The 20,219-nt window shown below is 36.3% G+C and overlaps 1 long non-coding RNA gene and 1 pseudogene across 1 annotated transcript in view; one reads left to right on the top strand and one right to left on the bottom strand.

Moving 5' to 3' along the window:
• The window catches only part of LOC119247318 (60S ribosomal protein L7-like), a 190,506-nt pseudogene that overhangs the window by 128,095 nt on the left and 42,192 nt on the right, over positions 1 to 20,219 (top strand).
• LOC129145321 (uncharacterized) overlaps positions 1 to 20,219 on the bottom strand; it is a 45,401-nt gene that overhangs the window by 16,713 nt on the left and 8,469 nt on the right. The gene's annotated exons all lie outside the window — the stretch shown is intronic.

Below are 20,219 nucleotides of genomic sequence, written 5' to 3' on the forward strand. Positions count from 1 at the left end.
GCTACACCACTTCCTACCCACAATCCTGGATATGTTTTTCCACCAGGTAGGTATGTCAATATTGTCTCTCCTTAAAGTGTATACTTGCCTCAACAAACAAAAGAATGCATATGAGAGTTCTGCTTTGCTTTTCAGCAAGCAGATGACTCTTAACTACTGTTCAGTGCATTTATTGTGCTTTCAAAAGTCCCCAATAAAGAATTCACAATATCTTTATACTGCTGGAAATAGCTCATTTCCAAAAGAGATGCTTCTATCACTTCAGATATTACTGGCCGATGTACTGACTAGGGCAGTGTTTGTTTTGTGTTTGGGGGAGAGGGTGTGAAAGGGGTCCTGCAGAGACTGAGATTTCTTATTTTTAGCACCTTCTGCCTCTTAAAGCCTCTAGGCATTTTGGTAACATCGAGGATTCAAATTGTGGTGGCCAAGGAGAGAAAATGGGTGGTAAGTGAGGTCCTTCCACTTTATCATAGCTCTCCCATAATTCATCCTGGATGCCTATTTGAACTTAGGGAGCCATTAAAATACACACATGTCGAACTCTCAGCCCTAGTCAAATGTTTTACACTTTATTAAAGGACTATTTGTCTCGTAAGACAAGTTAGCAGCCACTGTCCCTCGGCTGCAAATGCTTCTCATTTCCCCAGCTGATGAGATGAGCAGATAGTAGACTGGAGTCCTAATGTCTTAACCCAGCCTCCACAGCAGTCCCTAAAGGACTTCTGCGAAACCTGGGTGTTTTATGAATTACAGTGTAAAATCCGCTATTCTAGAATGATCTTTGAGTATCTTTCCAGAACCCAAATCTTTGGATTCTATACAACTCAGGGCTATCTGTATCTTTGGGTAACACATGCTCTTCCTTAGAATTACTTAGGTTTTAGTATGGTCTCTCATATTCAAATATGTGAGAAGTTATATTAGGTACCAAATTTCCAATGCATTCATCCTGGTTTGGGGACACAGCCGTGGAGAAGATTATAGCACTGGATCTCTAAATTACCAAAAAAAGGTCAAAATTCTGATCATCTCACATGGGATGGTATAACATAACAATAGAGGAATTTAAATAAACAGTAGAAAAGCAAGTTTGAAGGCATTTTTCTGCTGCACATACTAGTAAATTTTAATGTTCTTTTAGATTATGATCACCCCCACCTCAACATCTGGCACTTTGATTCCTAGGTCTAGGGTTGGATAAATACTGAACTTTAATTTTGTAAGTGAACCCAACATTTTTGTCTGGAGCTGATACTGCCCTCTGGCTGCCGATTTGAATAAATCTTTACAGATACAGAGCTACAGTTCTTTTTACCAAGAAACACCTTCAGCTTAGAAACTAAGTTCTCTATGACAGTATCTCAAAGAGTCCTTCTTCTGGGTCATGAAGTCAATGTTTTCTTCATACTCTCTTAACTGTATAGCACTTCCAAAGGGTCTCATCTTCGTTCTCTTCTGAACATTCAATATTTCCAACAAGAGGGAATTTTTTTAATGATCACATTTTGTAAAAATAAAAACAAACAAACTCCATAGAAAAATCACAATGAGATAAATTCTTCAACCAGCCTCTCTGGCTTTCACATGTTTTTGCATAATGAAAGGGCTAATATAACATAACAAATCCTAAACTGTTTTCACAAGGAGTAGAAAAAAGATGTGTAAAAGTATGCTCTGTCTTGCTTCCTTCTGTTCACAATGTATCTAAATAAAACAAATGGTGTTCTTGCTCTTTCTGTCTGTTTCCCAATCTGTTTGGATAGTAGCCACCATTCCACAGCCAACCATAATATCTGACACTTCCTGACATCATGAAAGCCACCATCTGTCTATCACCAAAACCCTGTACTTTTTAAAGACTACTTGGCTTGATCCTTAATGAAGCTTCACGTTGAATGCACAGATCAGTTTAGAAGGGATGCAGAGTATAACTGACACAAGGAATCTGTATAAAATCACGTTTTCATTATATTCAGTCTGAAAACAAAAAATGAAATATTAAGATCCTTTTGCAGACAGAAAAGGCTTGGTTTAGTTTCAATTGTGTTTCATTTCCGATTTGCCTGTGAAAGTTTAGACAGAGTTGAACAGCAGGAATAAACCTAAACTAAAACCTCAGCTTTAAATCCAAGACTTTCAGTCTTGTAAAATTAAACAGTTAGACATGACTGTGCAGTGTGTATATTTGAGCTATGGAAAAAAAGGAAAATCCATCAATTACTTTCCCGAGGCTTGAGAAAATCATGCCATTTAAAATGGAATCAACTCCTGTAACACCTGAGCAATTATCCAGGAAACAAAAGAAGGCTCTGTATGTCTTCACTTGTAAATGTCACAGGTGAACACAAACAACCCAATGCTGGCAATGTCAAGTCACTCATTGTTTTATTATACTATTGTACCTCTATATGTACAGGGAGGGAATCCATTCACATGGAAGACTAAGAAAGAATATTTTTCTAGGTGATATTAAGCTGTTGCAGGAAAGGCAAAACTTTCCAGGAAGAAGCTAGAATAACAAGTTTCATATTCAAATTCAATTACTGTACTCCATTGTTCTGATTATATGCTATGCTGACTTTCTACCAATATTTTTCTCCCCTCTTGTTGCATTATCCTTCCTATGATTTCTACAACAATCCTATATTCAAGTTTGTGAAGTCATGGAATTTATTGTAGCAATCACAAGAAAAAGTGTTTATGTCAACATATATGCATATGTGTGTGTGTGTCCATTATGTGAAGACAGACAAACAAAAAGCCTAGAAAAGCATAAACTTGAATTTTAAACTGGGGGAAAACTCAGAGTCCTATCAGAGTGTTTGTAAATGAAGTTGCATTTTTTTCAAAAAAGATCTTGGTAAAATAATATTTATTAAATGCTTCTTTATTTCAGAAACAAGGTCAATTATTTATATACAATATTTGCTATGTCATCTTATTCTATGTGTTAGTCACTGTTATTACTCCATTTTGTTGAAAAGGAAATTGAGATTTAGGAGGCTAACTCGCCCAGGATTCCACAGCTAATTAAGCACTGGATCCTAGATTCAAACCAAGGTAGTCTGATTCAAAATCTGTGCTCTCTCTTATCATGATCCTCCATTTATTCCATCTTTGAGATTATAAAATGGGGTGGGGGGTTAAAGGTAAATTTCAGAATATTTTCAGCCACATGAGTAACAGCCTTCAAAGTTACCTTCATGAAAGTCTACATACTTATCCTTACAAGGATGCTAATGTGGTGGAAAGGTAACTGACTATCGGTTTATCGTTTATCTGTCCAAAGAGAAAAGATCTTATTGCATTTTGCCCCTTATCACATCTACAGAAAGAGCCCTCAGCTCACTAAAAGCAGACTTGTAGCTATCCCTTGCTTGTCCAATTCTACATCAATATGTTTTCAGATGGAAAATGAAGAATGAATTATCCACTTGAAATAATAGTGAGGGAGGCTGGGTGATTCACTTGAGTAGATAGTCTGTCATAACAGCAGACTCTTGGGCCACTTGAAAAGAGACTTAAAACCAACAGATGCTCGAGGGAGCAATATTCAACAGATTCAAGGTCCTTCCCAACTTTTCATGGAAATAATTATAAAAAACAATTTCTCAATTATCTCAGAACAAAGCTTATCTCTTCACATCACCAAGTCTTCTACTTTTTGCTTGACACCTTGCTTATTGAGAAAACACTTGAAAAGTAAAAATATAGAGCCTGGAGCTGAAACATGAGCAAAAAACTGAGGAGAGTTCATTTACTGTTTGTGCGTTCTGAATAGTACTTTGAAGCAGGACTCTTCATAGACAATTTTATCTTTTTTTAATAACATTTAATGCCTTCTCATTTGTTACATACAAACATATTTATTTCACGTCATGCTTCCTGTTCAGGGTAATACAGGTTCATGTTTCTCAATTCTGGAGCATTGTAGTTTTTAGACTAGAAACAATACACGAGAAAAAAATGAAAGCAGATTGTTTAAATAAAAAGTGAATAAATTATTCAGGCCAGCTGTTTGAATTTGGAAAGAACTTTTCTGTGTTGATTAAAGCCTCTTAATTTGTTTTGTGCTACTGTGAAAGAGCAGGGTGTAAATAAGTTGAGATCAGAATGCTGTTGCCTGCTAAAATTATCTGATCTATACTGAGAAAATATGGTTACCTCAGTCCATCTTAGAATCTTTAGAACTATATGGGAAAACAGGTTTTTGTAATGAACATTTTTATTTTATAAAGCTGGGGATATTAATGAAAACATATATTTGATTTTTTAAAAGAACATACAAATTCCAGGGACTACAACAGATATATGTCACAATTTTTTTAAAAAGACAAGGGTGGGGAGAAGGCTCTGATGGAGACTATTTGTCTACCAAACTCCTTAAAAAATATTCTTGTACCAATTCAAAGGTCACACTGCATCTTATTTTAACAGTTCTTTCTACATAGTAGGTTAACTCATAGTAAATAGTCTTTAAGTAAACATATTGAATATATAGTTCCTAAGTATTTGTTGCAAGAATTAACTTGAGATTCTCATTCATATGTGTAATACAAATTTGACATTTCCAGAATTCTTTTCCAAATATTTCATGTAATGGATGATTCCTAAATAAAGGGGTTTTTTTTGGTGATTATAGGCTGAAGGCAATTACTTCTCTCTACACTAAACTTCTACAGAATTATTACTCATATTTCCATATACTCATAATCTTTTAATGTAAAAGTAGACTTTTTTTAGCCTATTGATGAAAATGGTATTAAATTTATAGTATTTACTGCAAATTTTGTCTTGCAACATTTTTGGTGCTATCAAGATATTCAAAAGATAAAATAAAAACTCAATTTTCCACAGAGACACCCCAGGAGAAATGTTGTATCTCATATTCCTCTTTGGAGGAAGCAACTGGAAAAAACATCTGTCATCTCCCCACCAGGCTTAGTATTTTTCCTAACAAGTTGTTATACTAATGCCACTTATTGGGTATGCAGGCTATTTGAACAGTGCCTGCAGTGTCAGTGTGGGCTAGAGAGAGGGAGAAAGAAAAAAAAGGGTTCATAATTTATAAATAATATTCAACATAAACAGGCCCAAAGATATTTGTGGAAATACCTAGAGTATACAAGTTGTGTTGTAGGCTGTATGTGTTTCATTAGCTATGCAAATTTACCAAGTCAAATTAAATGGAAAAAAAAAAGATAAGAATGTTTATAACATTTGAAAATATAATCCATATCTTTGATGTAGTACATTTTTAGGCTTCTGTACTTTTTAATCACAAGTAGAAAATTGAGAAGAAGCTATCCTATAGTAAAATATAGCTATCGATGTTACTTCCTTTAGAGAATAGAGACAAATCTATCATTAAATGGAAAACATTAAAAAGATACAAGACACTAAGGACATTTAGATTACTATTAACTCCAAAGGGAAATAGGTAGAAATAATGGACATTCTTCAGAGTTTTCAGACTATTTTTACTATATTAGAATATTAACTGATGAGGAAGTTTATATCTGAAATATATTTTGAGAAGCAAAGTTATTTTTACATGAATTTTTTAAACTATTTATTAAAGAGAAGGTAACAACTGGACTACAGGCATATGTTATAGTGGTTATTTACTGATGGAGAGTTGGGAATTTTTGTATTGTTCTTAGTTATCTGTGTTTTACAAATTCCCTATTTATACTTATATAGCTATCTATAACACATAAACACAAATGCACACATGTGTATGTATCTATACACAGAAAAATATACTGTATACACTTACATGTATAAATATACATATATATCACTTCTTACAAATTTTTCATTTGAAAGGGGGCCTTTATCATATATTTAAGCCATTGCCCAGCAGTGTCAAATTAGTCTCTCAGCCCTAGTCCTTTTTCTCTGCAATTTCATTAAAAATTGCTTTATTGAGAAGTTTTCTTTTCTCTGAACTTTTGTAACGCTGGTTCTTGAGTTTCTAGACAAGAATTATACTGATTTATGGCTACTACTATTGTGCTTGATTTTTTTTTTTCATTTTCATTTTTTTGTTTTTTAAATTTTTTTTAAATTTTTTTTTAAAAATTTAATTTTTTAAAATATTTTTTCATTTTTTACATCGTTGTTCATTTTTAAACAACATTTGCTTCCCCCACCCTCTCAGGTGTAGTCCCCATTTGATTTTATTTTTAACCCTCATAGTAAATATAATTATGATTACTGTTTTTCTTTTTTTAAGATTTATTTATTTATGCAGACAAGAACTGGGGTACAGGCTAGAGGTGTGGGGGGTGAGAGGATTCACCAGAGATAGAGTGGGGAACAGAACAGGCACACTGGCTGAAATACATTGCTGAGGGGAGCAGCCGGCAAGTCAGGAGAGGTCTTCTGCACCATATGGGTATCTCCCTGGCTGGGGATTGAACTTGTGCTGTAGTGGCTGCAGAATAGCTTCATAGATTGCGTCTTAACCCCTTGTACCACCAGGGAGGCCCCAATTACTGTTTTTCTTAATTGTTTTCTCATTTTTTTTTAAGAGTTATTTTCCCCAAAGGCAAAAATACAGAGTAGACATTTTTATTATTGAGGAGTAGTAAATGTATGATATAAGATTCTGACCTTTTAATTTAAATAGTTTTTCTCATTACAAAAGTAGCACTGTATATAACTGCACATCTAGAAAATATAACTAACCAAAAGGAAATAATGCCTTACATAATGATGTAATGTCCAATATTTTATATATATATATATATATAATGATTACTAAGATTTTACTGTATTGTCATCTAATCTTTTTTCTTTTCTGCAAATTCTCTTAAAGAAATCATATGATCTTGATGGAACATAAATCAATAATTGCTTCTCCACACATCTACCTGACTTTGAATCTGTCCCAAAGAAGTTGTTAGTTTCTTGACAACTGATCTCTACCATGTGCAATAACTTCATTCTTTTTTTTTTTTTAAGATTTATTTATTTATGCATAGAAGAACTGGAGTACAGGCCAGAGGTGTGGTGGTGGGAGGGGTGAGAAGATTCACCAGAGACAGAATAGGGAACAGAACAGAACTGCTGAGGGGAGTAGTGGGTGAGACAGGAGAGGTCTGCTGCACAATGTGGGTAGCTCCCTGGCCGCCCAGGGATGAACTCTTGCTGCAGAGGCTGGGGATAGCTTCAGAGTGCTGTGCTTAGCCCCTTGTACCACCGTGGAGGTCCCCATAACTTTCTTCTTAATTAAACTGATGCATATTTCAATGATTCAGAACTCACTGAAATTGTAGGGCATCAACTCAATAGTTCTCAATTATTATTATTTATTATTATTTTTTACTACTTTCTTGCTGGAATGTTCATCTTCACGAATGTTAGCATTCTATTAAGGCCCACTGCCAGTCTTATATTCTTTTAAAATCTATTTTTTTTTTTTAAGATTTATTTATTTATTTATTTATTTATTTATTTATACAAGCACTGGGTACAGTCAGAAGTGCAGGAGGGTGAGAGAATTCACCAGGGCCAGAGTGGGGAGCAGAGCTACCGAGGTACACTGCTGGGGGGAGCAGCGGGCAGCAGGGGGTGTCTGCGCGCCATGTGGGACCCTCCTCCAGAGGCTGTGGGCAGCTTCGCAACCCGGTGCTCAACCACTGTGCCACCGGGGAGGCCCTAAAATCTATTTTTACAGCCTAGATAGATCCCTCTGAATCTGGGATGTTCTCATACTCTTACCGTCTTGCATCCATGGGGACATTCATGATGTCAGGATACCAATTCAGATCTCTTTTCTAGGTCTTCAATTAATTTCACCCTTTCTAATCTTCACAAATCAAGTCCACATTGTGTGGCTTTATAGAGAAGTAACCACAACTTGATTTCGTAGTTCAGAACTATCATGCAAAATGTCTCCCTGGCTTTCTTAGGCCAATAAGTCTCCTCACTGTTAATTCAATGTTCTTTATCCACTTACCAGTGCCACACACAATTAACAGCAGTAAAAACAGTTTACAAAGCTATTAGGTTTGTAGTCTGTACCAAAATTAAAGGAAACCCAATTATTCTTTTGATAATTCCTCACTAATCTTAAAAAAATGAAGTTCTAAAAACATTGAGTTGATTTCATGACTTTCTTACCAATAAGTTTCTAAGCATAATTAAATATCTTTACCATGGAACTGTATTTAAAAATAACTTGTTATTTCATCCTCAGTAATTCAAAACTTAATTCTATTAAAAAGACACATTAATTATGTTTCATGATGTAAAATTATAGAATATTATTTGGAACCTCTATTACACTTCTTAGTTCTACATAATTTAATACAGGAACTAGCATACAATTTAAAAAAAATATAGTTTACATTTGGTCAAAGATGAAATATGAAAAATTATACACAAAATGTGTACATAAGATATTTAAAACAAATTTTGTTGGAAGCCATCTATCAGGCATATTGGATATTAATGCTTTTTAAGACATGTTTATGCAACAGGTGTTTGTTACCAATATAAGGTTGTTATACTTAAGGAGATAAAAGATTTCAATTCTAGCACTAAAACTTAAAATGTTAAATCTTATAAAATCATACCAAAGTCTTAAGTGTCCTTAAGGTTTTATATGACTTGATAGTTTAATCTATTTAAGCAGTGGAGGACAAGGAGGAAGTTCCTCTCCCAATTTTACATCTCCCAGATTTTTTTCTTCCTCTAATGCTGTTCATTTTACAAATCAAAACGACTGTAATGTGGACATCTGCATGCAGACACTCTCATTTGCAAGAACCTACATTTACAAAAACAAAACACCAGGAAATGTGAGAGGGAAAAGAGGTGCCACATAGAGTCCTGCAGCTAAGCAACAGGATGTCTTCTCTTCAGTAACCAAATCATCTAATCACCCACTCTGGGCTCAGCATTCCACAGGCTTGTTACCATTTGACTTCTATTTAAGCCATTTCTGGGTTTGTGGATTTGTATTTTTTTTAAAGCCACAGGGACTCAACACTATCTCATCAAGTTTAGGGCATATGGATTTCCATCTCAAACTTTCTCTGAACAGTCATCTTCGATATTCTACTCTCTAACAAGCCATCTTACTCAACACTTGGTAGAACTGATAAAATAATATGAATGTCAAATACAAGTATCCATGAGAGCCACTGCAATGAATAAAGATTTCATACTTAAAATGAGTTAGTATTTAAGTCTCTATGAATTCTTTTTCCACACGAAGATTTTCCAATGCCAAACATAAGTAAATTTATACTTAATGTATTAGTGGTAGGATTTTATTGGTGAACCTCTGATAACTCACCAAAAAGTTATTCTCTAGGAGAAAACACCCTAGGTAAATACTCTGGTTTTTTTTTTTCAATTCTGGAAAATACCTTTATGTATATATAGATATACATGTGCCAGATACCTTGGACTTCTGGAACCTGCCAAACACCTTTTTTTTTCTGTTTAGGAACCACGCCATCTTAACAGATGGATGTTAGTGTAGGCATGCCAGGGAATCAAAATGTACATCACGTTCCACTACAAGGGGGCAGAATCTCATCCAGAAATGTCCTTCTGTGCCACTGGCTAAAGGAATATTCCATTTCAACTCCACCTTAGAAACAGATCACTTAAAACAGTAACTTCTAAAGCCACAAATCCACCTTTCTGTGGGTTGGATTTTTTTAAACTTTTTTCCCCCTGCTTTTGAGTATAAGGTTTCACATACCCTTGCGAAAAATAGGACAGAACCATTCCAATGAGGTTTTAAACAGCAAAAATGTTATTATGGTCTATTTCAATTTTCAGTTGAATGGATTACCTAAACAGGAAAACCATTTTGTGGAAGCCACCAAATACTTTTATTTGAATAGAACTCCAGAGACTCTTTCTGACTTAATTATTCTGAAGTATGTTTCTCTTCTTTGAACCTATGGAAATCTATCTTAAATTGGGAATGAAAAGTTTCACTAGAACTATGGTACTCAGCAGAATTGTATTAACAGCCATAACTGAACATACTACATAGAATCCACTCATTTGTGAAAAGATGCCTACCGACTATAGTATTAAATAGGGTATTTTTTCCCCCAGAGTCCCTGGTTTTGACTAGATGATCTCTGACAGAATGGAATGTTTGAGCCTTTGAATTCTTTCTCTCCCTTGAATTTATGACTTTATAAAACATACAAAAGCAATCTTTCTTTGATATCCCAGTAAGTCATTCATGTGTAATAGGTTTAATTCAGATCCCGCTGTTGAAATGAAATGTTTTCATTTTGCATGATAATGGAAGCCTGGAAACTAATATCAATTAGAAAAAAAAAATTTTAATTAGGCCTGAAAACAATTCTACCTTAAAATTCACACTACTCATATTTATATTTTCTTCCCCTGCTAGTTACTACATATTAAAATTCACTAGATATAAAAAGTTAACTATTTTTAATGAATTGCTTTAAAAGTTCATTAATATTTATCTCCCAAATCATTGCTTAGATTGAAAAACACTTTATTTAGGTATTTATATTTTTTTAAAAAGCTTTTAAACACATGAGGCCATAGAATCCTAAGGAACATTTTAATTTTACGTTAATCACACTAAGTTATATAGCCTCAAATGTGAGTTTTTTCACTTGTGATTTTTTTTTTTTAAAGATTTATTTATTTATACAAGCGTTGGGTACAGCCAGAAGCGTGGGAGGGTGAGAGAATTCACCAGAGCCAGAGCGGGGAACAGAACAGGCAGACCGACAAAATACACTGCTGTGGCGAGCAGCGGGTGGCAGGAGAGGTCTGCGCACCATGTGGGACCCTCACCCAGCAGCCATGGATCGAACCGGTGCTGCAGAGGCCGCGGGCAGCCTCACAGCCCAGTGCTCAACCGCTGCGCCACCAGGGGAGGCTCTCACTTGTGATTTTTTTAATACAGGTTTTTTCTTTCTGTTAATGTGAATGAGAAATAATGTTCCTTTTTATAAACAGAGCAAGAAAAATTAAGTAAAACACATTCATCTGATTGTATTAAGTAATACAGTGCTCTATTGAAGCAGCGATGACCAAATGTACTTGGTACATGCTGTAATATTACCTTTATAAGTTCAAAGGAAAAGGAAATCTTAATTAAGATATTCGACTATAAGATGGGTGTTAGCGTACACATTCCAGGGAATCATGCAGATACATGGAGACTTTTAAATTAGGAGCAAAACTATGTTAGTGAAACTCCCCAAATTAACATCTCTCCTTTCCACTCCTTGAATAATAATATTGCAGAACTTTAAAAAGTTACATACTAAATTGTGTAAGGTATATAAAAGCAAACTGTTCCTTTTAAAAAGAAACATAACCTGACTATTGCTTTTAATCAGTCAAAAAATAACCTGGTTATTAACAACCGGAAAACAAGACATTATTTTGTAATCGTTATCCAAATATATCAGCCTTTTTGATAAAGTATGGGGGGGGAGGGGTGCAGCTGTCACAAAGACAAAGTTATTGCCCATTGGTTATAAGAATTATCTAAATGTTACTTGCTTCCTTAAGCTCTTCACATTTGCAAATGTGCCAAGTTGACTAGCCCTTCTATTAAAATAAAGACTACCTTAGCCAAAGAAGAAATTGGACAGATTCTCAGCTTTGTCTGCAAACATGAAGAGGAAAAATACACTAATGGAAGCAGCATGATTCTTCATTATGGACCCCTCCAGGTCTTGAAAATCATCCAAGGAGCTATCTCATCAAAAGTTGAAAATCTTCCAAGGATCCCTTCACACACACCCTCTTTAAATGTTGACTTCTGATCAAAGATTTTCTCCATTGAAAGGGTTAAGAAAGGCTTCTGGAATGATTTCTATTTTCTGAATCTATCAAAGTATGGAAAAAGGGATTCAATGTACATCATTCCAATTTTAAGAATAGAATACCTCTGCAAGGAAGAAGTGACCTAGCACAAGGATTTCTAAGGATGTCTTGCCTGTCATTTGGTGGTATAAATTGACCAAAGAAATTCTGTCTTTGCAATGCAAGTACTCCAGGGTCTCTTTCAGTCAAGAATAATTTCATTGTAACAGACATAGGCATAGCCCCTCTTTTTTTTTTTTTTTAACTTGATTTGTTTTAAAGATTTATTTATTTATTTATACAAGCACTGGGTACAGTGAGAAGCGTGGGAGGATGAGAGAAGTCATCAGAGTCAGAGGGGAGAGCAGAGCAAGCAGACTGATGAAGTACACTGCTGAGGGGAGCAGCGGGCATGGCAGGAGAGGTCTGTCACGCCATGTGGGACCCTTGCCAGTGGCCGGGGATCGAGCCAGCGCTGCAGAGGCTGCAGGCAGCTTCGCAACCCAGCGCTCAACCGCTGAGCCGATGGGGAGGCCCAGGCATAGTCCCTCTTTAAGTAATGAATTATTTTCAACTGGGAACCTTAGAGTTATGAAAAAATTTGGCCATACAAAAGTGTTTCCAATCATGTTGTATTTTTTTAAAGGTTTATTTTTATTTATTTATGCATACAAGAACTAGGTTATAGGCCAGAGGGACAGGCGGTGAGAGGATTTACCAGAGGCAGAGCAGGAAATAGAACAGGCAGATTGACTGAAATACACTGCTGAGGGGAGTAGTGAGTGGGAAAGGAGAGGTCTGCTGCGCCACGTGGGTCACCTCCCTGGCCTGGGATCGAACTCGTGGTGCAGTTGCTACGGACTGCTTCATAGTGCTGATACTTAATGCCTTGCACCACCAGGGAGGCTCCCAAATTAGTCATTTTTTAATGAGATTGGAAGAGGAGAGTATTTGTGATTGACAAGGAAATGACTAAAAAAGCCAAGACTAAAAATCAAGGTACTGACCAAAAAAGATATATATATCCTTAAAACAAAACACACAGCAAAATTGTTTGATGAATCAATTCCAAAGAGCACCTGCACCCCTATGTTTACAGCAGCACTATTTACAATAGCTAAGCTTTGGAAACAACCCCAATGCCCAAAAATAGATGACTGGATCAAGAAGATGTGGTACATATATACCATGGAATATTACTCAGCATTCAAAAAAGATAAACACATGCAATTTGCAGCAACATGGATGGCGCTGGAAGGGATCATGCTCAGCGAAATAAGCCAGAAAGAAAAAGAAAAATACCAGATGGTCTCACTCATAGCAGGAATCTAGAAAACTTAAATAAGGGACCAGGAAAATGAATAACTATAAGAAAGTGAAAATCAAAATCAACAAAAACTTTGAACCAGAGACACTCTATGGGGGGTAGGGGGCGGGGAGCGGAGGGATTGGGGTCGAAATAAGGGGGTTGCAATTGTATGGGGAATATAAATATAAAATTTATTATAAAAAATAAAGGTCACTTTTAAAATCAAAAAGAAAAACAACTTTTTTCACTAAAATTTGGGGAAACAATCAAATGTCTTAATTAACTTAAAATGACTTAACTCACATCCGCTGGATAAATTCAGTTATTTAAAGTTTCTCCTTTACCTTCAACAATCATCCAAGTGAAGATATATATCATCGAGGCAAAATATCAACAAGGAAACAATAGCCTTAAATGAGGAATTAAACAACACAGGCTAAAAGACATTTTATAAGGCACTGCGCTACCAAAATTCTGAGTAAACTTTCTTCTTACATGCACATGGAACATTCTCTAGGAGGACCTAACACTGGTTCACAAAACAAGTGTCAATAAGGATTGACATCATTTGAATTATCTTCTCAGATCATAAAGCTATCAAACTAGTTATTCAACCAAAAAACAAAAAATGGCAGGAAAATCTCTACTATGTGGAGACTGAACAACACAGTATTGAATGACTACTGGATTGACCAGGAAACCAAAGAAGAAATTAAACTATCTGAATGCAAACAAACAATGAAGACACTAATCCTGGAACTTATGGGATGAAGCAAAAGCAATACTAAGAAACACACATCAAGAAACTAGAAAGATCTCAAATAAATAATCTGGTTTTAAGTAGCCTTAAGGCTATAAGAACAAGTAGAACCTTACAACTTATACTTAGGAACAAGATAAAGTAGAACAAAACCAAAACCTAGTATAAGGAAATAACAGAAATTGAGCAGAAATAAATGAAATAAAAATTTAAAGGACAGTTCAAAGTAACAATGACACCAAAAGCTCAATCTTTGAAAAAATAAATAGATAAACCTCTAGACTAATCTTACAAAGGAAAGAAGGTAGAAACACTAACAAATAGAATCAAAACCAAAAGAGAAGTTACAATAGGGATGCTCATAAAGGACTACCATGCCAATAAACTGGAAAACCTAAAAGAAATGGACAAATATTTAGAAGATTGCAATCTTGAAGACCAACTCAAGAATAAAAACCTGATGAGACCAATTTACAAAGCTATCAAACTAAGTAGCTGAAACAGTAATCAAAGTTCTCCCTAAAAACAATACCCAGGATGAGAAGGTTTCACGTATGAGTACTACCAAGCTTTCAAAGACAAACTAATACCTCTCTTTCTCAGACTTCTCCAAAAAATTGAGGAAGAGGGAATGCTTCCAAACACATTTTGTGAAACCAACATTATTCTCATACCAAAAGCAAAGACATCACAAAAGGAGAAGTCCACAGACCAAAAAAAACCCTGAGGAACACAGATGCAAAAATCCTCAATAGATCTTAGCATAACTATTTAACAATATGTTTAAAGGATAATACATCATGACCAAATGGGATTTACTCCAGGGATGCAAGAATAGGTTAACATCCTCAAATGAATCAATGTAATTCACACGAAAAATGGAAAGGTAAGAACAATATGTTCTGGTTATTCAAGATGGTGTCTGAAGCCACATGGTGGAGTTACAATCTAGTAACAATCAATACTGTTCTATGCTAGAATCCGAGAGGTACAGGAAGATTTTTTTTTTTGTGCCCCAACAATTTTGGTTAGCCAACTAGGAGATCTGTCAGCTGGCTGGAGCAATTTGTTTCTCTAAAATGGCTTCAGGTTGAGGAGGTCTAGGATTTCTGAATATGCCAGCATGAGTGGTAAAGATTTTACCATTTCAGGATCCTCATTTCTGCACATATCTAATGGAAACCAAGTGAGAAATTCACAGAAAAAAAGAGTCTGACACATACTCATGGAACTGAAGGAAAAAAAAAATCACATAGCTTATGAAAAAAACTGGACTAATAATAATTGCTAACAAGAGATCTAAGACTTTCTACATGATACTGAATGAACTATGGACAACCAATGTTTTTAATAATGTGTTTTAAATATTATTTCATTTTTCTCATTTTTTGGAGTTATGATCTGTAGAATAGTAAATTACAACTTTTTGTGAGCAGAACTGAAACATCCACTTTTCTCTCTCTGATACTCATAACTGTGAACTCTTAGTAAGTATTCTAAATATTTTGGCAATGTGTTTATTTGCATAAATCCAATAAGATTCTTTTTATAATAGACTGTTGGAAACATGATAGTGTTGTTGAAGTTATCAGTAGAATTTTGTATTTGCAACCAGAGTTTCAGGAATCCACAGATTTTAGGGTCTTCAAAGAAAAGACTATCAAAAAGCCTTGCATTCAGGGCCTCCCCAGTGGCGCAGCGGTTGAGCCCTGGGTTGCGAAGGTGCCCGCAGCCTCTGCAGCGCCGGTTCAATCCCTGGCTGCTCCCCGGCCACTAGAGGAGGGTCCCGCATGGCGTGCAGACCTCTCCTGCCGCCCGCTGCTCCCCTCAGCAGTGTACTTCGGTCCTTCTGCCTGCGCTGCTCCCTGCTCTGGCTCTGGTGAATTCTCTCACCCTCCCGCGCTTCTGACTGTACCCAGTGCATGTATAAATAAATAAATAAATCTTTAAATTAAAAAAAAAAAAAACCTCTTTAAAAAACAAAAAAAAAGCCTTGCATTCAGGATTCCAGATCTATCAGAAAATGGTAAGGAAGATTATTGCCTTGGTAGTCCCAGAAACCCCAGGATTATTTTAGACTTAAAGAGAGGAATTTACCCAAAGTTACAGGTATCACAGGTGAAGTCTTGGCATAACTCCAACCCATAGAAAGCTGTTAAACTCTCAATGTAAGATTCCTTATAAAAGATGCAGCAAAGTAAATTCTTAAAAGCACATGATTATACTTTGTTGTTACTGTGGTTATGCAAAAAAAACCGTCCAATTTATTACAAGTAGGTTTAATTTGCAAATGAGTTTTACTGTATTTAGTGGAGCCATGAGGGTGGAGAAAAACAATGTTTCAGTAATGCATCATTTTGGATATCAGATACTTTCCTATTAATTACTTTTGAGGTTTTTTATTTTTACCTATCAACTGTACAGGATCCTGAATTTTTTTAATATCTGACTATGACTTCCCAAACCAACACTTTTTGTTTCTCCTCCCAATCTCTTTGTCTTGCATTGCCTGAAATTTTTTTTTTCCTGAAAACCATAAAAAAAAGATGGAGAACATTGTCAATTACAGAGACATCATCAAGATGGCTGTGCCTAAATGTGATTGATGCTGTTTTCTAAATACTTGTTGACATCAAACTGCAAACAATGAAATCTGCGAACAGGACCTCTGTCTGAAGAAGCTCTGACCCCTAACATCTAGAAATTTTAACTGGCTTCCCCCAGAATTCCCAAAGGACTTGTACTTTCCTTCTATCTTTAATTTTTTAAATTTTGTTTCCATAGAAATGGAAGGAAAACTAACACGGGGGAGCTAAAAGTGCAGGCTCATATATAAAATATAATCTAAACAAATGACATCCGACCTTTGCACCTCAACAACAAGGGAAAAAAAAAACAGGAGAAACTGTAGAATATTTGCAACAAGATGTTCTCAGGACCATGAGAGCAGTAGCCACAGAACAGGATCTAAATGGTTATTCTTGAATTGGTGACTGTGTGACTTGTGCAAAAAAGGGACATGAGCAAAGTGCTGGTGCACAGGTGTTCTCTGATGCAGATGGAGACTTAATTTGTAATGTACCACAAATAAAAGAGAACCACTCCCTAAAGCTCGTGGAGGTGTGCTTATTTTTGTTTGAACATGAGTCCTTCCTTCTTCATTGCTTGTCAGGCAATAAAGTTCTTGACCTGTTAAACCGGGGGTCACGGGGAGGTGTCACATGATGCTATACAGTCTGACAAGTTCAACATCTATTCACATTAAAAATCTTTAAAAATAGGGATATAAGGAACACACCTTAATATAATAAAGGCCATATATGACAAACCCACAGCCAGCAACATACTCAATGATGAGAAAAATAAGAGCTTTCCTCTAACATTAGGTACAAGATAACAAAGTCTATTTTCATCACTAGTATTCAGAATGGTGTTAAAATTCCTAGCTGGAGCAATTAGGCAAGAGAAAGATATAAAAGGAATCCAAATTGGGAAAGATGAACTAAAGCTGTCATTGTTTGCTGATGACATAATATACATAGAGAAACCTAAAAACTACTCTGAAAAGCTAATTGAAACAATAAATCAGTATAGCAAAGAGGCAGGCTTTAAAATCAATATACAAAATAATCAGTTGCGTTCCTGTGCAAAAACAATGAAATAGAAGAAAAAGAAATCAAGACAACATTTTCTTTTAACGTCACATCAAAAATTGTAAATACTTGAGGGCCTCCCCTGGTGGCGGAGCGGTTGAGTGCTGGGCTGCGAAGCTGCCCGCAGCCTCTGCTGCACCAGTTCGATCCCCGGCCACCGGGAAGGGTCCCACATGGCGCGCAGACCTCTCCTGCCGCCTGCTGCTCCCCTCAGCAGTGTATTTCGGTCCATCTGCCTGTTCTGTTCGCCGCTCTGGTGAATTCTCTCACCCTCCCGCACTTATAAATAAATACTTAAAAAAAATTAGGCCTCCCTTGTGGCACAGGGATTAAAGTCTCAGTACTATCAAGCTATCATCAGCCACTGCTGCGGGAGTTTGATCCCCAGCCAGGGAGCTGACCCACTTGGTGCAGAGACTTCTGTCTCGCCTGGGGCTCCCCTCAGCTGTGTAGTTCAGTAGATCTGCCTGTTCTGCTTCCCACTCTGTCTCTGGTGAATCCTCTCACCACCCCCATACCTCTGACCTACACCCCAGTTCTTGTATGCATAAATAAATCCAAAAAAAATTAAATACTTTGGAAAGTGAACAAGGAAGTGAAGGAACTGTACAATAAAAACTATTATGACATTGCTAAAAGAACTAGAGAACACACAGAAATCTCATGGACTAGAAGACTTAACATTGTCAAAACGACCATCTAAGCCAAAACAACATACAGATCAATGCAATTCCTATCAAAGGTTCAATGGCATTCTTCAAAGAAATAGAACACACATAACTGAAATTTGTCTAGAATCACAAAAGTGTTAATAATAGCTAAAACCATCCTGACAAAAAAGAATGGCGGTATCACACTATCCAGATTTCAAATTATATAGGAAAGCTACAGTAATTAAAATAGCATGGCATTGGAAAAAATACTGACACAAAAACCAATGGAAGAGGATTAGAGTCCACAAAAAAGCCTACAATTATATGGACAGTTACTCTATGACAAAGGGGTAAAATGCATACAATGGAAAAAGGAGAGTGACTTCAAAAAACTGTGTTGAGAAAACTAGACAGCCATATAAAAAGAATGAAATTAGACCACTGTCTCACACCTTACACAAAAATTAGCTCAAAAATGAATTAAAGATTTGGGCCTCCCCGGTGGTGCAGTGTTTGAGCGCTGGGTTGCGAAGCTACCCGCAGCCTCTGCAGCGCCGGTTCGATCCCCGGCTGCTCCCCCGCCACCAGAGGAGGGTCCCACATGGCGCGCAGACCTCTCCTGCCGCCCCCTGCTCCCCTCAGCAGTGTACTTTGGTCCTTCTGCCTGCTCTGCTCCCTGCTCTGGCTCTGGTGAATTCTCTCACCTTCCCACGCTTCTGACTGTACCCAGTGCTTGTATAAAATAAAATAAATAAATAAATCTTTAAAAAAAAATGAATTAAAGATTTGGATGTAAGACCTCAAGCATAAAATATGCAGAAGAAAACATAGGTAAAACACTTTGCTACATTGAGATTAGAGACATATTTAGGGATTAGACTCCAACAGCAAGGGAAACAAAAGCAAAATTAAACAGATCAAATTATACCAAACTAAAATGTTTCTGCAAAGTGCATGAAAACTGATTAAAGGAAAATACACCCTACCAAATGGGAGAAAAATATACGTCATACATCTGACAATGGGCTGATAATCCAAGATCTACAAAGAAATCATATTACTCAAAAAATAAAAATAATCCAGTCAAAAAATGGCTTAGTCTGCTTGTACCCAAGCAATATAGTGGCAATTTGGTTAACCCTTTATCTTCTCATTGCAAGTGCATGGAAATCCTTCCATTTTTTTTTAATAGCGCTATTTTTTTTTTTTTAAGATTTATTTATTTATTTATACAAGCACTGGGTACACTCAGAAGGCGAAGGCGGGAGGGTGAGAGAATTCACCAGAGCCAGAGCAGGGATAAGAGCAGGCAGAATGACCGAAGTACACTGCTGAGGGGAGAAGCAGGCAGCAGGAGAGGTCTGTGCACCATGTGGGACCCTCGCCTGGTGGCCAGGGATTGAACTGGTGCTGCCGAGGCTGTGGGAAGCTTCGCAGCCCAGTGCTCAGCTGCTGCACCACTGGGGAGGCCCCCTTCTTTTTGTTTTAATGTGTCTTCTGCACCATTTTGAAAATGTTCAAGATAGACATGCTTAAAACCCTATCCATTTGGCCATAAATCAATTAGTCTTTTTTGGGCTCTTTCCTCTTTGGACTTCCCATTTTTTGGAGCATGTTTCCCTACTCTTTTTTTAAAAGATAAGATAACAGGTCCAAAGTGCAGTCACTTATGCTAACTCACACATCATCAAAGCAAGAATTAGTCTTTTGAGTTTTAGAAATAGAAATTTAAGCTAGTCAATCAGGAAATACCTGATCATTTTCAGTTATATAATCTGTTTGATAGGCCCTTGTCATTCCCTAAAGAAAAGCAACCTTACAATAACTAGATTTCCCCCCTTTATTTCTAGTCCCTTTAGACTATAATATTTATTCTGTAAAAATCCTTGAAGCTCCTTTCTATTTGCTAGATTGTATGTTGCCCCATTCAAACCAGTTTTTGCAAAATAAACTCTTAAAATATTTATGCTTCAGAGTATCCTTTAGTAAATTTTCATTTCTAA

Source organism: Talpa occidentalis, unplaced genomic scaffold (genome assembly GCF_014898055.3).
Source record: "Talpa occidentalis isolate TD23 unplaced genomic scaffold, MPIMG_talOcc4v2.1, whole genome shotgun sequence".
In the NCBI taxonomy this organism is placed as follows: domain Eukaryota; kingdom Metazoa; phylum Chordata; class Mammalia; order Eulipotyphla; family Talpidae; genus Talpa; species Talpa occidentalis.